Below are 18,593 nucleotides of genomic sequence, written 5' to 3' on the forward strand. Positions count from 1 at the left end.
AGGAGGGGGGAGGTGGGCACGAAAGGGGCAGGCGGGTGCGGGGGGCAGGCAGTCTCGCAAGAGGGGGGCAGGCGGGCAGGGGGAAGAATGCGGACGGGGGAGAAAGGGGGGGCAGACGGGTGCAGAAGGGGGTGGGGGGGCCAACGGTTGCGAGAAGGGGGCTGGCAGGCAAGGGGCGGGGGCGAAAGGGGGGGCAGACGGGTGCGAAAGGGGGAGGGGGGCCGACGATTGCAAAAAGGGGGGGCAGGCGGGTGCGAAAGGGGGGGCAAATGGGTGCGAAAGGGAGGCAGGCATGACAAGGGGGGGCGACCCCGCCGACAGCGCGAGCAGGCGGGACGAAGGCGCGAGCAGAGGAGGGAGGTGAGAGCTTCAGCGAGCATGAGTTTTGCCTTCGCCTTCCCTTTATGCATCTTTCTATGCATAGAAATAAAATTTAATAGGAATAGCACTTTTGTGATAAAAAAAATTCCTTTATGCATCTTTCTATGCATAGAAATCAAATTTAATAAGAATAACACTTTTATAATAAAAAAATTTCCTTTATGCATCTTTCTATGCATAGAAATCAAATTTAATAATTAATATCAGTGATATCCATGCATATTCATAGGTGAATATGTACATGGAGTAATTAGAATATTTCTTTTAGATGCAAAAATGGTGGGATTTACTCTTTTGGAATAACATAAAAACAAACGTTCTTTTTCACAAAATTCTACAAAATTTTGCCATAACCTCCTTTGTATGGCTGACCATTTCTCATTTTTATCATTCTTCACATAACTTAATTAACCCAATTTAGAATTATAGAACTCTAATCTATACAATTTTCTAAATTCAAGAGAGTAAACAATAAGAAGAGTTTAATTAATTACTTAGTTAATCTTTCTAGGATTAAGAAAGGTTGGGATGTAAAGAAGAGAAGGGGGTGGCCTTTTCATCAAAGGCATAGCATTTGAATTTAATTCAATCATTTGCAAAACATAAAAATCAAGAAAACCATAGATTTTTGATTAAATTCGTAAACAAGTAAGAAAATTAGCTTAAATGGAGCTTGTAAGCTTTCCTTTGGCTTGAGGGATTGAGGGTTCTACTCTTTTTGAAGCAAGAGTGGCCACCAATTCACTTTGGAGAGGATTAGGCCCAATGCAATTGAATTATTGAAAAATTCAATATAGATGGCTCAGGATAGGAGTAGAGTAATAGTGCATAAACACCATTAAGCTTTTATAAAGGGGGAGGCTTCTATTTATAGGAAAAAGTGAGCCTCTAACCAAGAAAACTAATTCTAGAATTTTCCAGATCAGTTTGGTCAATTTTTGACCATTTTTGGGTCAATTCAGCTTACTTTTTGGATCTAGTTTTGAAATAGGAGAGAGGAGAGATGAAAATATCTCATTTTATTGATTAAAAATCGGGGGTAATGATGAGAAAAAGGCGGCCTACTTCATGAGAGGAGATCCCCACACTGAGGTGTCAAAATTCAGTTTTTTAATTCTTTTCTTTGGTCCTTAGTCCACTCTTCATCTTATGTGAGCATTTACTCATTTTTGGGGGGTTTTTCTTTTATTCTTCAATTTATCTTCTCCCTACATTTGGATTAATCTTATTGGTCCATATGAACCTTAGTTGGACCATAATCCAAAATTTTCAGAAAATCTTGACCCTTAGGCTAAGGTCTTTTGTGCACATTATAATTTATTTCTAATGCACCTTAGGAAGTTCTTTTTAAACTTCTGTTTTGAGGGAATTTATTTTAATAAGAAGGGATATTTTTCCATCCCCAAAGATATCTAAAAACTGAATTATCTCTCTCTAGAATATTTTCTCTCTCTAGGCCAAAACAGGTAGAAACAAGATCTTTTATTATTCTGAAAAGGGGATTGATTACAGGGGAAGAAACTGGACATCTAGAGGGGCTGGGGAGGAATCTTACAGTTTGTTTGAGAGAGTTTTTTAAAATTTTAATGTTAATGTTAAAGTTTTTAAGTTTAAAATAATGTAAGTATCTTTAATGTGTGCCGTGTGTGTGTTTGTTTTTTTAAAATGTCTTAAGTATTTTTAATGTAAGTGCCATGTGTATGTGTGTGTGTGTGTGTGTGTGTGTGTGTGTGTGTGAGAGAGAGAGAGAGTGTGTGTGTGTGTGTATATGTGTGCGTGGGCCGTGTGTGTGTGTGTGTTTGTTTTTTAAAATATCTTAAGTATTTTTAATGTGCATGCCGTGTGTGTGTGTATGTGCATGTGCATGTGTGTGTGTGTGTGTGTGTGTGTGTGTGTGTGTGTGAGAGAGAGAGAGAGAGAGTATATGTGTGCGCGGGCAGATTCCTTTCGAGCCTCTCAAGAAGTCCAGTTCTTCCCCTGTAATCAAATCCCTCTTCAGAAATATAAAAGATCTTGTTTCTACCTGTTTTGGCCTAGAGAGAGAAAATCTTCTAGAGAGAGGTGATTCAGCTTTTAAATATTTTTGGATGGAAAAATATCTCATCTCATTAAAATAAATTCCCCCGAAACAGAAGTTCAAAAAGAATTTCAGAAGGTGCATTAGAAATAAATTATAATCTGTTCAAAAGGCCTTATCCTAAGGGTCCAGATTTTTTGAAAATTTTAGATTAAGGTTCTGAGGGGCTAATTAGATTAATCCAAATGTAGGGAGGAGGTAAATTGAAGAAATAAAGAAAATCCTCCCCAAAAATGAGTAAATACTCACATAAGATGAAGAGTGGACTAAGGACCAAAGGAAATACTAAAAAAAACACCTCAGAGTGGGGATTCCCCCTCATGAAGTAGGCACCTTTTTTCCATCATTGCTTTTGAATTTTAAATCAATAAAATTAGATATTTCATCTCTCCTCTCTCCTAATTCAAAACTGGATACAAAAAGTGAACTAAACTGATCCAAGAATGGTCAAAAATTAACCAAATTGATCTGGAAAATTCTAGAATCAGTTTGCTTGGTTAGAAGCTCACTTTTTCCTATAAATAGAAGCCTCCCCCTTTGTAGAAGCTTAATAGTATTTTATGCACTGTTACTCTACTCCTCCTTCCTAGAGCCAAAAACAGTGAATTTATTGATAATTCATTAGTTTTTGACCATTTCCTCTTCAAAAGAATTGGTGGCCACTCTTGTTGCAAACAAGAGTAGATCCCTCAAACCATCAAGCCAAAGGAAAGCTCACAAAATATCATGTAAGCTAGAAATCCTACTTTTTCTTTATTCCATTTAATGGTTTTCTAATTTTTGTTTTCTTTAAAATTAAAAATGATGTTATGCCTTGTTCGAAAGGCTTTCCCCGTCTTTTCATTCTTGAATTCAGCCTTTCTTTATCCTAGATATGTAATCAAATTGTTAGAATTAAACTTTTCATATTGTTTCTCTTTAAAAAGTGGAATTTGATTAGTTTAGAATGCTTTAAACCAATTGGGATAATTTCTAAGTAACTTGAGAATGAAAAAAATTGAAAAATGGTCAGCCATACAAAGGAGCTTATGGCAAAATTTTCTTAACTTTTGTGAAGTAAGTTTTATCTTTTATTATTCAAAAAGAGTAATCCCCACCGTTTGTAAATTCTAAAAGTGTTATTTTCATTCTAGGCATAGAAAAATGCATATTAGAAATATTTTTATTATAAAAGTGTTATTTCAATTAGAATTAAATTCTATGCATAGAAAGATGCATATTGGATATTTTTTTATTCTTAAAGTGTTACTTTCATCAAATTTAATTTTTATGCATAAATAGATGCATAAAAGAATTTTTTCATTATAAAAGTATTACTTTCATCAAAATGGATTTTTATGCATAAATAGATGCATAAAAGAATTTTTTAAATTATAAAAGTGTTACTTTCATCAAAATTGATTTTTATGCATAAATAGATGCATAAAAGATTTTTTTTATTATAAAAGTGTTACTTTCATCAAAATGGATTTTTATGTGTGAATAGATGCATAAAAGAATTTTTTTAATTGTAAAAGTGTTACTTTCATCAAAATTGATTTTTATGCATGAAAGAACTTTTTTTATTATAAAAGTATTACTTTCATCAAAATGGATTTTTATGTGTGAATAGATGCATAAAAGAATTTTTTAAATTGTAAAAGTGTTACTTTCATCAAAATTGATTTTTATGCATGAAAGAATTTTTTTTATTATAAAAGTGTTACTTTCATCAAAATGGACTTTTATGCATAGATAGATGCATAAAAGATTTTTTTAGTATTATAAAAGTGTTACTTTCATCAAAATTAATTTTTATGCATAGATAGATGAATAAAAGAATTTTTTCATTATAAAACTGTTACTTTCATCAAAATTGATTTTTATGCATAGACAGATGCATAAAAGAATTTTTTTATTATAAAAGTGTTACTTTCATCAAAATAAATTTCTATGCATAAAAGAATTTTTTTATTATAAAAGTGTTACTGTCATCAAAATTGATTTTTATGCATAAATAGATGCAAAAAAGAATTTTTTTTAATTATAAAATTGTTACTTTTACCAAAATTAATTTTTATGCATAAATAGATGCATAAAAGAATTTTTTTCTTATAAAAGTGTTACTTTCATCAAAAATGATTTTTATGCATAGATAGACGCATAACAGAATTTTTTTTAATTCTAAAAGTGTTACTTTCATCTAAATTGATTTTTATGCATAAATAGATGCATAAAAGTTTTTATTATTATAAAAGTGTTACTTTCATCAAAATGGATTTTTATGCATAAATAGATGCATAAAAGATTTTTTTAATATAAAAGTGTTACTTTTATCAAAATTGATTTTTATGCATAAATAGATGCATAAAAGAATTTTTTTTATTATAAAAGTGTTACTTTCATCAAAATTGATTTTTATGCATAAATAGATGCATAAAAGAATTTTTTATTATAAAAGTGTTACTTTCATCAAAATTGATTTTTATGCATAAATAGATGCAAAAAAGAAAATTTTTATTATAAAAGCGTTACTTTCATCAAAATTGGTTTTTATGCATAAATAGATGCATAAAAGAATTTTTTTATTGTAAAAGTGTTACTGTCATCAAAATTGATTTTTATGCATAAATAGATGCATAAAAGAAATTTTTTTAAATAAAAGTGTTACTTTTATCAAAATTGATTTTTATGCATAAAAGGATTTTCTTTTATATAAAAGTGTTATTTCCATAGAAGTTGGATTTTATGCATAAATAGATGCATACAAAATTTTTATATCAAAATAAGAGTTCTCTTTAATCCTATGTTTAAATCCCATGAATATTGGTAAATAAATAAGTAAATATCTGTGAGAGAAAATTCGACCGTTTCATATTCTCTAGGATGGTAATGAGAAAACTCAGAAAAACTATCGAAGTCGGAATTTTAGACAAATGATTAATTTATTCCTCATAGGAATTCGTGATTAGTTTAGAAATCCGTTAAGCAAATATTCAATGAATGAAATTCAGTATAATAGTAATTGAAATCTCACCCCCTTTCGAGAAAGGTAGTTCAGGAAGGACCTTACCAGACTCGAACCCAAAATCAGACTTTGACCAAGACCAACCTCTTCATTAGTTTCAAGGAAAGACAATGTGACCACTTTACGAAAATCAAATCACCCACCGAATCTGAAACTAAGTTGAGACCCTTTGATTTTGATCTGAGGATCAAGGTTACAGAATTCGAGGAAATCTGTTTGGAATTCAGACCTGCGATCAGAAAGTCTTGGGATATGGATTTAAGATATACTCACTGTATTCAAAAGAAACTCAAAACTGAAAACTTGCATAGAAACCCTGTTTTCTTAAAGGACTGTCTTATGCCAGAATGCTGGAGGGAGCATTTGGTATATGTGTTTTTTCAAGGGAAGTTCAGTTGCAACAGCTGGCGAGGAGTGTTCAAAGGAGGGCTCACGCAGCAAAAACATACCCAGGTCTTGACCAGCCTTGGTATGGTGAAAAATCAGGACACCTAAGGAGGATCCTGGAGGGTTCTGATGACCAGGAGATGCACGGGCTCGCGGTGCTTAGGACACCCATGCGTATGTTGTGGAAGATATATATTTATGATGATGAAAAATTATTGTAATCTGTTACTTGATCTCGTTGCTGACCAGCTGGTCTCGACGGAGAGTCCAGAGTGATACCTGTTTTTGAGAAACAAGGAACTGGATGGAAATTTTGAGTTATGATATTTGTAACCAATAATTGTTTGTCAATGGATTGTTTTATAAGTTAAAGTTTAAAGAGGAGTGTGTGCATATCTGTATTCTAAAGCAAAAGTTAAGAAAGGCATTCAATTATGGGTTGGTAAGTACTTGTCTGGTTCTACCAATTCCAGTGGTTAGGCGGTGCTAACCCATGGGCCGGATGGGGTTAGGCTGGAATAAGTAGAGTTTTAATAATAAAATTGATTAATAAGAATATGCTTAGAACTTGAATAGTTAAATAATAACTTGAAGACTTCTTAAATGAATAGATCAACGGTGGCTGTGCCTGATTCAGTTAGGAAAAAAGCGTTGATTCCTTTAAGATAAGTCTGTAATAGTTTCCCTTCTATCTGGTTTATTCAGATGAAGGTTAGTTCAATATCTTGACTTCATTTAGAAAAATTCGTTTTAAGAAAAGTAAAAATGGTGGAATCGTCTCCGTTTTCCAGGCATGGAAAATTTTCTCGGTTTCGGTTTTCGGAATGACCACCAACTTAGTCTCATGCCCAGACATTCGAGGGCGAGGCCCTTGAGTTGGGAAACCCTGCCCCACGTATGAGGGAGCTGCTTCCACTGTCAGCTATCGGGAATCTGATGTGCGGAGGGGACAATGCGATCTCACAGTTGGTATCAATGCTGTTGTAAATTTACATAACAGCAACAAAAATTACTTAAAATTTTAAAGTAAATCTGGAAAATAATGTTTTCGCTTGTTAATATTATGTTAAATGAACTTAAAAATTTGAAAACTCATAAATTGAATTGAAAATTTATAAATGGATACCCCGAATCTATCTGGCATTCCTGAACTCTCCCAGAGTCAAGATATGATAGCCTTTGCATTCGAGCACCTCATCAACTTTGCTACAACCCGAGTAAGTAGAGTGAGACTCCCACGTCATTTTGAGAGTCTTTACTTTCCTGATCCTATAGAGCGACGTCAGTATATGTGGTTCTTTGGAGGACGATATATTAATATCAGTACCAACAATAAGCGTCAGAGGCTTAGGTAAAAATATTTCCTTAGCCATGATTCTGATAAGGCTAGGGTTTGTTTAGCATGTATCCATACTCCAGTTGAGTATCAGGGTAAGCCTTTTAATCTTTTGATTGATTCAGGCAATACTTATTCTTTCATTTCCCCAGAATGCTTGTGTAAGCTAGTATTAGAACAAAAATCAGGGAAACCTATGCAAGTTGAATTGGCCAATGAGAAGATTCTTTTCACTCACCTTGAGACAGATCGTGTTCAATCTAGATGGGAATTTAACTGACTGTCAGTTTAGAGTTATACCTTTGACAGGATCCTTGGAATGGATTGGTTCCACAAAAATCAAGCTGACATTCACTATCATAATGGAACCATTTCCTTCCGTGACCTTCACGGAAATAAAGTTCAAGGAACCGGAATTTCAGGATCCCCAAGTTTGCAATTAGTAAAAGTTTCTAAGTTACTAAAAGGACTTAGAAAGAAGCAGCTCATTTATGTTGTCAAAATGAATCCAGTAGACACAAAGCTAAAAGCTAAAGAACCTGAATGGTTAAGTGATTATGATGATTTATTCCCAGCAGAATTAACAGAGATGCCTCTAATCCGGGAAGTAGATCATGAGATAGAATTGGCCCCCGGAGCTCAGCCCCAGTAGCCCTGTGCACATTCAAAATGCCAGTTCCTGAAGCCATCAAACTCAAGGAACAGCTTAGACAGGTGTTAGAACAAGGGTTTGTAAGACCCAGTGTTTCACCTTGGGGTGTGCCAGTTCTCTTTCAGAAAAAGAAAGATGGAACGCTAAGACTCTGTGTGAACTACAGAGGTCTCAATCAGCGACAGTTAAGAATAAGTATCCTATCCCCAGAATTGATGAGCTTCTAGACAAGCTAAGTGGAGCAGCCCAGATCTTCACAAAGATAGATCTCAAATTAGGGTATTATCAGATCATCAAGATTAATGAGCAAGATATCCTGAAGATAGCCAACCATCAATACTCGGTATGGGCATTATGAATTCACTGTCATGCCGTTTGGATTGACAAATGCCCCAGCTACATTCAATCGCCTAATGCAGGACATTCTCAGAGAATACTTGGACGATTTTGTTCTTGCTTTCTTTGATGATATTCTGATTTACTCAAAGAATGCAGCTGACCATGAAGCTCATGTCAAAAAAGTTCTTGAGATTCTAAGGAAGCACCAATTCTTTGCAAAAAAGAGCAAATGCACTTTCTCTGCCAACCATGTTGAATACTTGGGCTTTCTGGTATCCAAAGATGGAATTTCTCTACATTCCGCAAAAGTCCAAGCAGTCATAGATTGGCCTGAACCAAAAACAGTGAAAGAAGTCAGGGGATTCTTGGGATTGACTGGCTGGTATAGAATTTTATACCAAAGTATGCTCTCATAGCTTCCCCCCAACTAATCTTCTCAAGAAGAATACCCCATTTCAATGGTCTGCCAGGTGCCAAAGTGCTTTTGATAAGCTGAAGACCACCTTGGTAACCAATCCTGTTCTAAAGTTGCCAGATTTCTCCCTACCCTTTGAGGTAGTAACCGATGCCAGTGGTTTTGCCCTAGGAGGTGCACTCATGCAGGAAGGTCATGTAGTGGCCTATGAATCCCAAAAACTCAGAACGCATGAGAGGAATTATGCTGTCCACGACCTGGAACTGCGTTCAGTAGTATATGCCCTGAAGTTGTGGAGACATTACCTACTGGGTCAAAGATTCACTTTGATGTTGACAGATCATCAGAGCTTCAAGTGGATCTTCACTCAAAAGGATCTCAACATGCACCAAAGAAGGTGGATGCACACCCTGCAGGAATTTGATTTTGAAATCAAGTACCGCACCTAAGCAAAGAAAATGTGGTAGCAGATGCCCTCAGCAAAAAAGCCTCCTTGCTTGCAAAATTACTGTAGTGTCAAATCCTTTGATTATTGAAGCAAGAGAGAAGATTCTTTGGCCCTATTGCTACTACTCTACTTATGCAGGAAAGCAAAACTCCACACGCGTTGAACCGAGCTCAAGGGAACATCCTAGATGATGGAATTATGTATTATAATTGCAGGCTATGCATTCCCAATGATGAGGGAACTAAGGGTCAAATTCTGAATGAAGCCCATGACAACCTTATTTTGCAAGACATCTAGGTTTCATCAAAACCTACATGTCTGTGAAGAAAAGCTTCTTTTGGCCTGGACTAAAAAAGGATGTACTTAATCATATACATCAATGTCTGACATGTCAAAAAGTCAATGCCTGGGAAGTTACATCCATTAGACATCCCCCAGATGAAGTGGGAATGCATCAGTATGGATTTTATTACTGGATTACCTTCAGTGCAATCAGGTTACAACTCCATCTTCGTGGTAGTTGATAGACTAACCAAAGTTTCCCATCTGATTCCAGTAAAAGAAACCTACACTACAGTGGATGTGGCCAGAGTGTTCCTCAAGGAAATCTTCAGATTGCATGGCCTACCCAAAAGAATAGTAAGTGATCGAGACCCCAAATTCACGTCAAGATTCTGGACTGCATTTTTCAAAGCAATAGGAACTTTCTTGGATCTCAGCATAGCTTACCACCCCGAGACCGACGGTCAAACAGAAAGGGTAAACCAAGTAATCGAAGATATACTTCGATCATCCTGTGGGGAACCCAAGAAGTGGCTAAGTTATCTGCACCTAGTCGAGTTCGCCTACAATGCTTCTTATCACCGAAGTATTGGGATGAGCCCTTTCAAAGCTCGACAAGATTGCTTAACTCCATTAACTTGGTCTGACCCATTGATTAGGGTTGAGATGTCTAGACAGATGCTTGACGACATGGAGTAGCAGATGTAGCCAATTCGCAAAGATATAAAAGCTACCCCAGGATAGACAGAAACAACATGCAGATAAGAAGAGGACAGACAGAAAATTCAAAGAAGCAGATATAGTCTTCATTCGAGTACGCCCCAAAAGAAGTTCTCTATCTCTTGGAAAGTACAAGAAGTTATCCCCCACATATTGTGGGCCATATCTGATTACAAAGAAAGTAGGTGACTTAGCCTACGATCTTCTTCTGCCTCCTCATCTTAATGTACATAATGTATTTCTTGTCAGCCTTCTTAAAAAGTATGTACTAAGCCCGAATCATGTGCTTGATGATGAAATCTCAACTTCTTCAACCCAAGGGCAGATGGAACTCCAACCTGAAGAAATCCTTGATGCTCGAGAAAAGGTTCTCAAGAACAGAATTCTGAGAGAATTATTGGTCAAATGGAAGTTCTATCCTTTTGAAGATGCCACCTGGGAGAAAGAAGCCTTACCCCCAGTTTGCGAGATGAGGACATCTCACATTTTTCAAGTGGGAGAGAATGTAAGATTCCTCCCTAGTCTCTCAAGAAGTCCAGTATCTTCCCCTGTAATCAAATCCCTCTTCAGAAATATAAAAGATCTTGTTTCTACCTGTTTTGGCCTAGAGAGAGAAAATCTTCTAGAGAGAGGTGATTCAGCTTTTAAATATTTTTGGATGGAAAAATATCTCATCTCATTAAAATAAATTCCCCCGAAACAGAAGTTCAAAAAGAATTTCAGAAGGTGCATTAGAAATAAATTATAATCTGTTCAAAAGGCCTTATCCTAAGGGTCCAGATTTTTTGAAAATTTTAGATTAAGGTTCTGAGGGGCTAATTAGATTAATCCAAATGTAGGGAGGAGGTAAATTGAAGAAATAAAGAAAATCCCCCCCAAAAATGAGTAAATACTCACATAAGATGAAGAGTGGACTAAGGACCAAAGGAAATACTTAAAAAATGAATTTTTGACACCTCAGCATGGGGATTCTCCCTCATGAAGTAGGTGCCTTTTCCCATCATTGCTTTTGAATTTTAAATCAATAAAATTAGATATTTCATCTCTCCTCTCTCCTAATTCAAAACAGGATCCAAAAAGTGAACTAAACTGATCCAAAAATGGTCAAAAATTGACCAAACTAATCTGAAAAATTCTAGAATCAGTTTGCTTGGTTAGAAGCTCACTTTTTCCTATAAATAGAAGCCTCCCCCTTTGTAGAAGCTTAATAGTGTTTTATGCACTGTTACTCTACTCCTCCTTCCTAGAGCCAAAAACAGTGAATTTATTGATAATTCATTAGTTTTTGACCATTTCCTCTTCAAAAGAATTGGTGGCCACTCTTGTTGCAAACAAGAGTAGATCCCTCAAACCATCAAGCCAAAGGAAAGCTCACAAAATATCATGTAAGCTAGAAATCCTACTTTTTCTTTATTCCATTTAATGGTTTTCTAATTTTTGTTTTCTTTAAAATGAAAAATGATGTTATGCCTTGTTGGAAAGGCTTTCCCCGTCTCTTCATTCTTGAATTCAGCCTTTCTTTATCCTAGATATGTAATCAAATTGTTAGAATTAAACTTTTCATATTGTTTCTCTTTAAAAAGTGGAATTTGATTAGTTTAGAATGCTTTAAACCAGTTGGGATAATTTCTAAGTAACTTGAGAATGAAAAAAATTTAAAAATGGTCAACCATACAAAGGAAGTTATGGCAAAATTTTCTTAAATTTTGTGAAATAAGTTTTATCTTTTATTATTCAAAAAGAGTAATCCCCACCGTTTGTGTATTCTAAAAGTGTTATTTTCATTCTAGGCATAGAAAAATGCATATTAGAAATATTTTTAATATAAAAGTGTTATTTCAATTAGAATTAAATTCTATGCATAGAAAGATGCATATTGGAGAATTTTTTTTATTCTAAAAGTGTTACTTTCATCAAAATTGATTTTTATGCATAAATAGATGCATAAAAGATTTTTTTTAATTATAAAAGTGTTACTTTCATCAAAATAGATTTTTATGCATAAATAGATGCATAAAAGAAATTTTTTAAATTATAAAAGTGCTACTTTCATCAAAATTGCTTTTTATGCATAAATAGATGCATAAAAGAGTTTTTTTATTATAAAAGTGTTACTTTCATCAAAATTGATTTTTATGCATAAATAGATGCATAAAAGAATTTTTTTATTATAAAAGTGTTACTTTCATCAAAATGGATTTTTATGCATAAATAGATGCATAAAAGAATGTTTTTTATTATAAAAGTGTTACTTTCATCAAAATTGATTTTTATGCATAGATAGATGCATTAAAGAATTTTTTTTATTATTAAAGTGTTACTTTCATCAAAATTGATTTTTATGCATAAATAGATGCATGAAAGAAAAAATAATAATTTTAAAAGTGTTACTTTCATCAAATTTGATTTTTATGCATAAAAGATTTTTTTTATTATAAAAGTGTTACTTTTATCAAAATTGATTTTTATGCATAAATAGATGCATAAAAGAATTTTTTTATTATAAAAGTGTTACTTTCATCAAAATTGATTTTTATGTATAAATAGATGCAAAAAAGAAAATTTTTATTATAAAAGTGTTACTTTCATCAAAATTGGTTTTTATGCATAAATAGATGCATAAAAGAATTTTTTTATTATAAAAGTGTTACTGTCATCAAAATTGATTTTTATGCATAAATAGATGCATAAAAGAAATTTTTTTAAATAAAAGTGTTACTTTTATCAAAATTGATTTTTATGCATAAAAGGATTTTCTTTTATATAAAAGTGTTATTTCCATAGAAGTTGGATTTTATGCATAAATAGATGCATACATAATTTTTATATCAAAATAAGAGTTCTCTTTAATCCTATGTTTAAATCCCATGAATATTGGTATGAATAAGTAAATACTATGTGAGAAAAAATTCTAGCGTTTCATATTCTCTAGGATGGTAAATGAGAAAACTCGGAAAAACTATCGAAGTCGGAATTTTAGATAAATGATTAATTTATTCCTCATAGGAATTCGTGGAGAGTTTTTAGAAATCAGTTAAGCAGATTTTCAATGAATGAAAGTCAGAATAATAGTAATTGAAATCTCGCCCCCTTTCGAGAAAGGTAGTTCAGGAAGGACCTTACCAGACTCGAACCCAGAATCAGACTTTGACCAAGACCAACCTCTTTATCAGTTTCAAGGAAAGACAATGTGACCAATTTAGGAAAATACACTCAAATCACCCACCGAATCTGAAACTAAGTTGAGACCCTTTGATTTTGATCTGAGGATTAAGGTTACAGAATTTGAGGAATTCTGTTTGGAATTCAGACCTGCGATCAGAAAGTCTTGGGATATGGATTTAAGATATACTCATTGTATTCAAAAGAAACTCAAAACTCAAAACTTGCATAGAAACCATGTTTTCTTAAAGGACTGTCTTACGCCAGAATACTAGAGGGAGCATTTGGTATATGTGCTTTTCTAAGGGAAAGTCGATTGCAACAGCTGGCAGGGAGTGTTCAAAGGACAGCTCATGTAGCAAAAACCTACCCAAGTCTTGACCAGCCTTGGTATGGTAAAAAATGGTGTGCTTCGGTACGATGGGCGAGGACTGACGAAGTGGTCCCTGAGTGAAGTGCCAGGACACATGCATGGGCTCGCGGTGCTCAGGACACCCATGCGTATGTCGTGGAAGACATATATTTATGATGTGATAAAAAATTATTGTAATCTGTTACTGGATCTCGTTGCTGAACCAGCTGGTCTTGACGGAGAGTCCAGAGTGATACTTGTTTTTGAGAAACAAGGAACTGGATGGAAATTTTGAGTTATGATATCTGTAACCAATAATTGTTTGTCAATGGATTGTTTTATAAGTTAAAGTTTAAAGAGGAGTGTGCGTATCTGTATTCTAAAGCAAAAGTTAAGAAAGGCATTCAATTATGGGTGGGTGAGTACTTGTCTGGTTCTACCAATTCCAGTGGTTGGGCGGTGGCTAACCCATAGGCTGGAATCAGTAGAGTTTTAATAATAAAATTGATTAATAGGAATACGCTTAGAACTTGAATAGTTAAATAATAACCTGAAGACTTCTCAAATGAATAGATCAATGGCTATGCTTGATTCAACTAGGAAAAAAGCGTTGATTCCTTCAAGATAAGTTTGTAATAGTTTCCCTTCTATCTGGTTTATTCAGATGAAGGTTAGTTCAGTATCTTGACTTCATTAGAAAATTTCGTTAAGAAAGTAAAAATGGTGGAATCGTCCCCATTTTCCGAGCATGGAAAATTTTCCCGATTTTGGTTTTCGGAATGACCACCAGCTTAGTCTCGTGTGCCCAGACATTCGAGGGCGAGGCCCCGAGTGGGAAACCTTGCCCTGCGCATGAGGGAGCTACTTCCGCTGCTAGCTACCGAGAATTCGATGTGCGGAGGAGGCAATGGGATCTCATAGTGAATGTGTGTTTATTTGAGAGAGTTTAAATTTTTTAATGTTAATGTTAAAGTTTTTCAAGTTTTTTAAAATGTAAGTATTTTAAAAGTGCACAGTGTATGTGTGTGTGTGTGTTTTAAAATGTCTTAAATATTTTTAATGTGCATGCCATGTGTGTGTGTGTGTGTGTGTGTATGTGATAGAGAGAGAAAGAGAAAGAGAGACAGAGAGTTATAATGTACATCGTTAGTAGGCTATATGTGTGTGTGTGTGTGAGAGAGAGAGAGAGAGATAGATAGATAGATAGATAGATAGATAGATATATATATATATATATATATATATATATATATATATATATATATATATATATATATATAGAGAGAGAGAGAGAGAGAGAGGGAGTGATTGTTTACATTGTGTGTGTGTGTGTGTGTGTGTGTGTGTGTGTGTGTGTGTGAGAGAGAGAGAGAGAGAGGGAGAGAGGGAGTGATTATTTACATTGTGTGTGTGTGTGTGTGTGTGTGTGTGTGTGTGTGTGTGTGTGTGTGTGTGAGAGAGAGAGAGAGAGAGAGAGAGAATATGTGTGTTTGTTTTTTAAATATTGTGCGTATTTTTTATGTGCGTGCGTGTATGTGTGTGTGTGTGTGTGTGTGTGTGTGTGTGTGTGTGTGTGTGTGTGTGTGTGTGTGTGTGTGTGAGGGGGAGAGAGAGAGAGAGAGTTATTTAAAAATCTTTTAAGAAAAATGTGAGATTTTAAATGAAGGTGAGTTTTTTTAATAATGTTTTTTATAAGGCACCTAAATGTACAAATTCAAATACACATGGTAGTTACAATTATGTATGTATGTTTGATAGAGATGGAAGAGGTGACTCTCATATTTTTTGAGCATATGAGGAGTACTCTTTCCTTTGAGGAAAGGGAGGAGTTGGCTGCTGAATTTGAGCATCTCATTTTTCCTAGGGTACCTTGGTTTGGGCCATGGCAGATTATATCAAGTGGATGGAATGATATTTTTACAATTATTATACCTTTAGATTCAAATTTAAATGATTTAGATAAAAATATTGTGTTGATGAATATTAAAGAAAGTCTAGGGTTGATTGATTTTTACGAAATAAAAGGCATTCCTTGGTGTGATAGAAATGAAGCACATCAAGTGTTTCAAGAAGTTATTAAATGTATCCCCCCCTAAGCATAAGTTAATTCGAAAATAAATATTCATGTGTCATTTCTCTCTCTCTCTCTCTCTCTCTCTCTCTCTCTCTCTCTCTCTCTCTCTCTCTCTCTCTCTCTCTCTCTCTTATAACAATTCCATTCGTTTCATTGGATACTCGCTTGAATAATCAGTTCACAGGGAGGGAGGAGTATTCAATTTTTGAATCCATGATGGTACTATCTATCATTGTGTGTTCTACAATACCTGATGAAACACGAGATGTAGCTCCTCATTTGCCTAATTATATGTGTATAATACGGAGCATGAATTGTAGAATAGACTTCATGGGATGCCTTCTTTAAATCACAATGTGGTTGAAAGGTTGCAAACAACGATGTATAAACATAATCCATACGCCCATGCACTTCGTACAATGAGAGAAATGTTGCAGTCAAGTCCACATGCAGATTTGAGAATGGTCATGGCTGAAGCTCTCAATCAACCTCAAGGCAATACTTGGTTCCTACAAGAAGGGAAAGCGCCCATATGTACAAATTGAAACACACATGCAGTAGTTACAACTATGTTGTTTACACCCAGAAGAGTTTGAAGAGAGTATATATGTGTATACATACGTACATTTAAATAATGAAGAAGTGCTCTCTCTCTCTCTCTCTCTCTCTCTCTCTCTCTCTCTCTCTCTCACACACACACACACACACACACACACACCCACCCATGGAGAAAAGAATACAAATACTATTTACACCCATGCGCATGCATATGGTAGTTACAATCATGATTCTTACACCCATGTGCACGCATACAGTACTTCAAATTATGATTCACCAAGAAAAGGATAATAACACACATGTTGTAAATAATGAAGAAGTCTTCTCTCTCTCTCTCTCTCTCTCACACACACACACACACACATTCATGGAGAAAAATATAAGGAGGCCAAAAGAGATGGTCCTTTGCAATGGTTCTCTCTCACAAAAGGCAAGGAATGAAGGGAAAGCTAATGCAAGAAGACAACCTATAAACAAATCTATTCAAGCAAGCATCCATATAGAATACTTGAATCTAGCAGCATATAAACAAGCAAGAAGAGGGAAAAGGAGAGTTCACAATCACACTATTGCAAGGGCATGATGCCAAAAATGACTTATATACATTAGTTTTCACAATATTTGTAAACTTTTCTTATCTCTCTTGACACTAAGCAAATGGTAAAGGTTGCTTTATATGTTCTAGTGCCGTCTTACAAAACATGAGTACTCGTTCGAGTGGGTAAAATGGAAAAGCGCCTTATGTTAGGTCGGGTAGGTGAAACCATGTAGACCTACTATGTAGTTCTTAAAATACTCCCTTCCTAATGGTGACCGCGTCCTCATGCCACCCAAGTCGGTGGTGAATCTGTTGTCTGACCAGTGGATGGTCCAGGATACGCCATAAAGCCGGTGATTGAGATTAAGTGGTATGGTTTAGGCCCAATCTAGAGCAGAATACAAGGAAAAGTGATGGGAAGCTTTGGGTAGCCCTGATGATAGGCAACATGGAAACTGATAGCCCTAATGGTAGGCAACATGTTGAACGAGGCTTGCACCTACCATTGTCCCCCCATCCAGAGATGTATCTAGAGGGTTAATGCTATATGAGGCTAGTTGCAGGTGCATGTGTGTGCCATGAGATGTGTGAAGCATAAAAATTGTGATTCCCATAGTGAAATATGCAAGTGATGTGCATACACAATGGGCGGAAGGTGTTCCCGCGTGTGTGTACTTCTCCAACACAAAGACTTCTCCAACTAAACTACTTTATTCAACTTTATTTGCTATTTTCTTTGACATTTACTTGACATGCCTTTTCTTGGGGAGTTAATATTATTACATTGTTTGGGGCACAGGAGCGCACGTTACACATGGCAATGTCCATAACTACAATGGAGGTGGTTGTGGCTTGGGGGATATGGTGTTCTCAAGCACTTGGGATATAGGCAATGTGGATCAATTGGGTGGTGTGGTCAAACATGAGGCCACGAAGGTTCTTACTGATTTCAAAAAGGTCAAGGCGATGGGTCGTACCATGGGCTAGGCATTTACACCCACACATGGTCCCCCATCCAAAGATGTTACCTAGATGACTATGCCGGTGATGAGGATTAATGCTTGTTCGTGAAACAACAATGCCTATGTGTCTATTACATGTAGAGCCTCTGTGGGCCTATGTAGAAGCTTCTTTTGGTGAAACTCTAACATAGTGCTTTCTGTGACACCTTTCATTCTACTTTTTTGGCTCTTTTTTCAGGCCACTTCGGTTTGGTTTTTGTGCCAAATACTAGGCCCATAAAGGATTGGAAATGAACTGGACAAAGCATAAGGGGTGGAAGCCCTCTGTTGTCGATGATGGCATGGCATGAGATCTTAGTGAGCATATGTACGTAATGTACCTTGCCCTACGTTCTTGCAAGAGATTTGGAGGGGTCATTAGTGAAGGCTTGAACCCCAATTTATCAATTGGCCAAAAAGCAGCTTGGCTGGATGGTGAGGGACACGTGTTGTGGCACTTCTAGTTAGTAGAGAAGGGGATAACACAAAGTGACACATCCAACATCTTAACCTCCCTTGAATTATTTGTATTATGGTAGGACTCAATGTAGTGTAGGGTAAGAGGGAGATGCTGGCCACATGGGGATTGGGTGTGCGAAAGGTTGTGAGGCCAACCTTGTCGAGGTAAGAAGCTAGTGCATGACATTCTGTAAATAGGCAAGGACCCTAAAGAGATTGTCAAGGGGATTTTGACTCGGGCATGGAGTGGGAAACCTCAAACAATGAGGAGCATTTCAAGGTCAAGGGAGGAGATTTCATCCCGACAAATGGTGAGGGACATTTCGGTGAATGCATCTTGAAGATCCATACACCACTTTTCCACGATCCCTATGCAAGGGTGACGATGTGGATGTGGATGTGGAT

The sequence above is a fragment of the Cibotium barometz genome, chromosome 50, assembly GCF_041138505.1.
Source record: "Cibotium barometz isolate CiBa-2024 chromosome 50, ASM4113850v1, whole genome shotgun sequence".
NCBI lineage: Eukaryota > Viridiplantae > Streptophyta > Polypodiopsida > Cyatheales > Cibotiaceae > Cibotium > Cibotium barometz.